At 51.5% G+C, this 5,204-nt stretch overlaps 1 protein-coding gene across 1 annotated transcript in view; it reads left to right on the top strand.

The window, feature by feature from the left end:
• Positions 1-4,342: 4,342 nt before the first annotated feature.
• SMNDC1 (survival motor neuron domain containing 1) overlaps positions 4,343-5,204 on the top strand; it is a 13,104-nt gene continuing 12,242 nt past the window's right edge. Inside the window, exon 1 of the mRNA XM_018562573.1 lies at positions 4,343-4,392. The gene's annotated coding sequence lies outside the window, so the exon portion shown is untranslated. The remainder of the gene's footprint in view (positions 4,393-5,204) is intronic.

The raw sequence follows: 5,204 nt of genomic DNA, 5'->3' as shown, positions 1-5,204 counted from the left end.
ACCCCCCTTTGCCAATCCCTGCACTGGCTTCCAATAGCCCAAAGGATAAAATTCAAAATATTAACAATCAGTTACAAAGCCATCCACAACTCCGCCCCCGGATATATCTCAAACCTGGTCTCTAAGTAGCACCCTAACCGTCGGCTCCGCTCTTCCCAAGACCTCCTGCTTTCCAGCTCCCTTGTCAACTCCTCCCATGCTCACCTCCAGGACTTCTCTAGAGTCTCTCCCATCCTCTGGAATTCTTTACCCCAACCTGTCCGTCTGTCGCCCACCTTGACTGCCTTTAGGCGTTCCCTAAAGACTCATCTCTTCAGGGAAACCTATCCCTCCTCAACCTAACCGCTCGACCATCACGTTCTCAAACAATTCATCCCCACGCAGCTCCCTCCTCATGTATCACTTACCCCTCCCTTTTAGATTGTAAGCCCTCAGGGACAGGGCCCTCCTTACCATCTTGTCTTGAATTGTATTGTGATTGAAATGTCTGCCCTATATTGTAAAGCGCTGCGCAAACTGTTGGCGCTATAGAAATCCTGTATAATAATAATAATAATGACATCCTAATGAAAACTAACCTGCTACACTAGTGACACCTAGTGGACACAACAAGGATGTGCATTTAAAGAGTCTAAACTCAGTTGTCACCTCATCTCAGTGAAGGAAGAAAAAATTCCCTTTTGCACAATTCCCTCCCTCCACCTCATATATAATTTTCAATAAAAAAAACAACAACAATTGTTTATCTATAACTCTGGTCACGTGACATGCGGTATCCCAGGTCTTCTCTCTTCTGGTCCGTAGTGTGGGAGGGTCACTTCCCAGTGACCATAGTGGTTCCCATTGGCTGATGGAAGAGTCAATCACCAAGTCCCCAGCTAGACTTCATGACGAGGGGCTGTCACATGAGCTGAGCAGCGGAGAGCATGGAGAGGAGCGTCTGGTCACCAGCAGAGGTGTCACAAGGGGGGGTGTGACTTGCATCAGGTGACACCATCAGAGGAGGGTGACACCAAGATGACTGACAGTCCGCTGAAATGTCGGGCACATGGTCATGGACCGAAAACCCAACAGCTGCACGAGAGAGGAAGGGACCCGGCGGCATACCTGATCCCACCAGATGAACGTCCTCTCCTCTCTTTGCCGGAGTCCATCACCGAGATGGACGCAGGCAGTGAAGTACACGTGACATCTTTACGCGCGTACGTAATTATATCACGTGTATACGCAATGACAGGGGCACCGGCTGATGCCCAGCCTGGTGATGCCGCTGGCCATCAGTCGCCACTGGGGATCAAATGACAGAATATTCAGAGGCTGGGGGGGGTGCGGGTGAGATTTTTAGAGGAGCTGTGGGCAAATAACGGGGTACAGCCCTCCCCTTCTGTACTGGGCCCCATCGGTTCAGCAGGTTGGAAGCCGCCACCCGCTGCTGCTTTAGAGCTCTCTCATCCCTAATGGGAGCTGGCTTCATGCTGCAGTCAATCTCCCCTCCGATCTCTGCTGCTCTCCCCTGTCCGTATCAGCAGAGGCAGCAGGGATCAGAGGTGACACAGACTCAATACACCGCCAGTGCCCAGTGGGGAGGAGAGACCAGTGGCACCAGAGTCAGGATTCTGAGCGGGGTTGTCAGGATGTAGAGCGGGGAGGTGACGGGCAGAGCTTCAGGGTGGTCCATGGGGTAGGGGGGGCGCAATACTTGCCTTGCCCCGGGTGCTGGCAACCCACTCTACACCACTGCAGGGGTAATAGCAGTGATCTCTACTAGCCTCAGGTAACTTCCCCTCCAGTCTCTCACTGTCCTCTGCAGCATATCTCCAGCCCAGCCTTTCTCAACCAGGACGCCATGGCACAGTGGGGTGCCCGTTGGCTTCCTCAGGGGTGCCTCGAAAGTTGGTGATAGTACCCTGTTTCCCCGAAAATAAGACCTACCCCGAAATTAAGATCTAGTACTATTTTTGGGAATTGCTAAAATATAAGACCTACCCTGAAAATAAGACCTAGTTGTGACAATTCCCATGGCCGCTAAGGCATAAGGGGGAACTTGAATAGCCGCAGGAGAGAATCAGCGGTGCCAACGAAGCCAGCGCTAGAGGACGCGAGGCGGCAGCGCAGGGAGCACACCCGCATAAGCTGATGTTTCCTCTATAGCGCCGTCTTCTGCCACAGGCGGAGTGATACCAAATGCACGCCTATGAGGAATCTATAGTGAAAGTGCGCTTCGTTCATTCTGGTTACCAAATTGCTCTTGGAAAGGTATGGCACCCCTGATTGCCCTGATCACTCTATTCTTAACTTTGCCAGTTTGGATTATTAATTTGGATTTACATTAACTTTGGATTGTTATACATTAAAAACAAAAATAAGACCTACCCCGAAAATAAGACCTAGTGTGTTTTTTTGAGCCAAAAAAAATATAAGACAGTGTCTTATTTTCGGGGAAACACGGTAGGCTTTAGATGTGAAGGGGGAACTCTGATGAAAAAGGAGGAATTCTGGTATGAAAGGAACGCTCTGATATAAAAGGGTTTTCTGATGAAAAGGGGGCTCATGGCATGAAGGAGGGTCCTGATGTAAAGGGGGCTCCTGGCATGAAGGGGGGTCCTGATGTAAAGGGGCTCCTGGCATGAAGGGGGTCCTGATGTAAAGGGGCTCCTGGCATGAAGGGGGTCCTGATGTAAAGGGGCTCCTGGCATGAAGGGGGTCCTGATGTAAAGGGGCTCCTGGCATGAAGGGGGTCCTGATGTAAAGGGGCTCCTGGCATGAAGGGGGTCCTGATGTAAAGGGGCTCCTGGCATGAAGGGGGTCCTGATGTAAAGGGGCTCCTGGCATGAAGGGGGTCCTGATGTAAAGGGGCTCCTGGCATGAAGGGGGTCCTGATGTAAAGGGGCTCCTGGCATGAAGGGGGTCCTGATGTAAAGGGGCTCCTGGCATGAAGGGGGTCCTGATGTAAAGGGGCTCCTGGCATGAAGGGGGGTCCTTTAATGCAAAGAATGGAACCCCACTTTTTCATGTGTTTTTGTTTAGCCCCCCCCCCCCTTACATTTTAGACTGGGGCGCCTCAAGATTGTGCATACTTTTTATGGGTGCCGTTGTTCTGTCCTTGTAATTCAGAAGTGAATATCGTTTCAAAGTGTTTTGTTCGTGTAATATTACATTATGGAAGATAGACTATAAATACGGATTTCCTGTGCTCCTTTAGCTCCACCTAGAGGCCATAATGCAGTATTACATGACAACGACTGAAAATTAACTCCGCTTGTAAACAAAATAACTATCTTCTGGACCATCTGCGGGTTGAGGGGTTCCGTGGATGTCAGGGGATCTTAGTTCATTTATTTTTGCCTTTGGGTTTAACTTGTGGACACAGATCTGTGCAGCACTTTATATACTCCCCTCTCTATAGACAGGGAGATAGAGTGTGTGCACCACTTTATACCTACCCCCCACCCGTCTCTATAGGCAGAGCAATAGAGTGGGTGCACCACTTTATCCCTTCCTCCAACCTCTCTCTATAGACAGGGCGATGGAGTGTGTGCATCACTTTATCCCTTCCTCCAACCGCTCTCTATAGACAGGGCAGTGGAGTGTGTGCACCACTTTATCCCTTCCTCCCACCTCTCTCTATAGACAGGGAGGTGGAGTGTATGCACCACTTTATACCTTCCCCCCACCCCTCTCTATAGGGCGGTGGCGTGTGTGGACCACTTTTTACCTTCCCCCCACCCCTCTCTATAGGGCGATGGAGTGTGTGCACCATTTTATACCTTCCCCCACCCCTCTCTATAGGGCGATGGAGTGTGTGCACCACTTTATACCGCACAATATTTGCACAATCGCTTACCAAATTTATATTTTCAGAAAAACATACACATAAATTTAATGGAATGTGTGCAGGACTTTCTATCTTCCCCACTCTATAGGCAGGGAAATTAAATGTTTGCAGGACTTTCTATCTTCCCCCTCACCCCTCTCTATAGGCAGGGAAATGGAATGTGTGCAGGACTTTTTATCTTCCCCTCTCTATACACATAAGGTTGAATTTGAAGCACTTTATATCGTGTTCGCACCCCTCTCTTTGCACAGGGCATGCAGTGTGTGTAACAGTGTATATCTTCCCCTCATTTTTTGGCAAAGGAATGCAGTATGTGCAGCATTTTCTTTCTTTCCCTTCCCTCACAGACAAGCTCCGCCTCTCCACCCTTAGAACTCCGCCCACGGTTTGTGTGTGTGTGTGTGTGTGTATGTGTTAGCTGACCTCACTCCTTTGAGCACTGTAACGTCCTCTGAGTGACGTCAACCCACCAGTGACTCCTCCCCAGTCTCGCGGGATCGGGAATTATCGCGAGACGTGCGTGCCTGAGTGTGGAGGAAAGAGGCGCTCCGTGGACGGTGAGTGTTTTGGGAAGCGGGAGGGAGGTCTGTGTGTCCCGAGCTGTGTCGATGCCTCTCTCGGGATAGGAGTGCGGGTAGAGCAGGCAGAAATGCGGAGAGCGCTCGCCTTTATGTGCGGCCTATGATATTGCCGGCACACATTACCGGCACAGAGCTGGGCCTAAAGTTATATCCCTCCGCCAGTTCATCTCTTTCCATGAGCGCATCACGACCATGGTCAGTGGTATCCCTCCGCTTGCTAATTCACCATATAGGGACTCTTTATATGGGACCCCCGGCATTAAAACAAGGCCTGATGGTGATATACCTCCGCCAGGGGATCACCTGTGGGGAGCAGTGATATCCCTCCGCCATGGGATCACCTGTGGGGGCGCAATGATATCCCTCCGCCATAGGATCACCTGTGGGGCGCAGTGATATCCCTCCGCCATGGGATCACTTGTGGGGCGCAGTGATATCCCTCCGCCATGGGATCACTTGTGGGGCGCAGTGATATCCCTCCGCCATGGGATCACCTGTGGGGCGCAGTGATATCCCTCCGCCATGGGATCACTTGTGGGGCGCAGTGATATCCCTCCGCCATGGGATCACCTGTGGGGCGCAGTGATATCCCTCCGCCATGGGATCACCTGTGGGGCGCAGTGATATCCCTCCGCCATTGGATCTCCTGTGGGGGTGCGGTGGTATTCGTCCGCCATTGGATCACCTGTGGGGGTGCGGTGGTATCCCTCTGCCATTGGATCACCTGTGGGGGTGCGGTGGTATCCCTCCGCCATTGGATCACCTGTGGGGGTGCGGTGGTATCCCTC

This window comes from Nanorana parkeri, unplaced genomic scaffold, assembly GCF_000935625.1.
Source record: "Nanorana parkeri isolate BGI_ZX_2015 unplaced genomic scaffold, ASM93562v1 scaffold585, whole genome shotgun sequence".
Classification (NCBI taxonomy): domain Eukaryota; kingdom Metazoa; phylum Chordata; class Amphibia; order Anura; family Dicroglossidae; genus Nanorana; species Nanorana parkeri.
The sequence above is the reverse complement of the archived record's forward strand: the minus strand, read 5'-3'. Positions and strand labels throughout refer to the sequence as shown.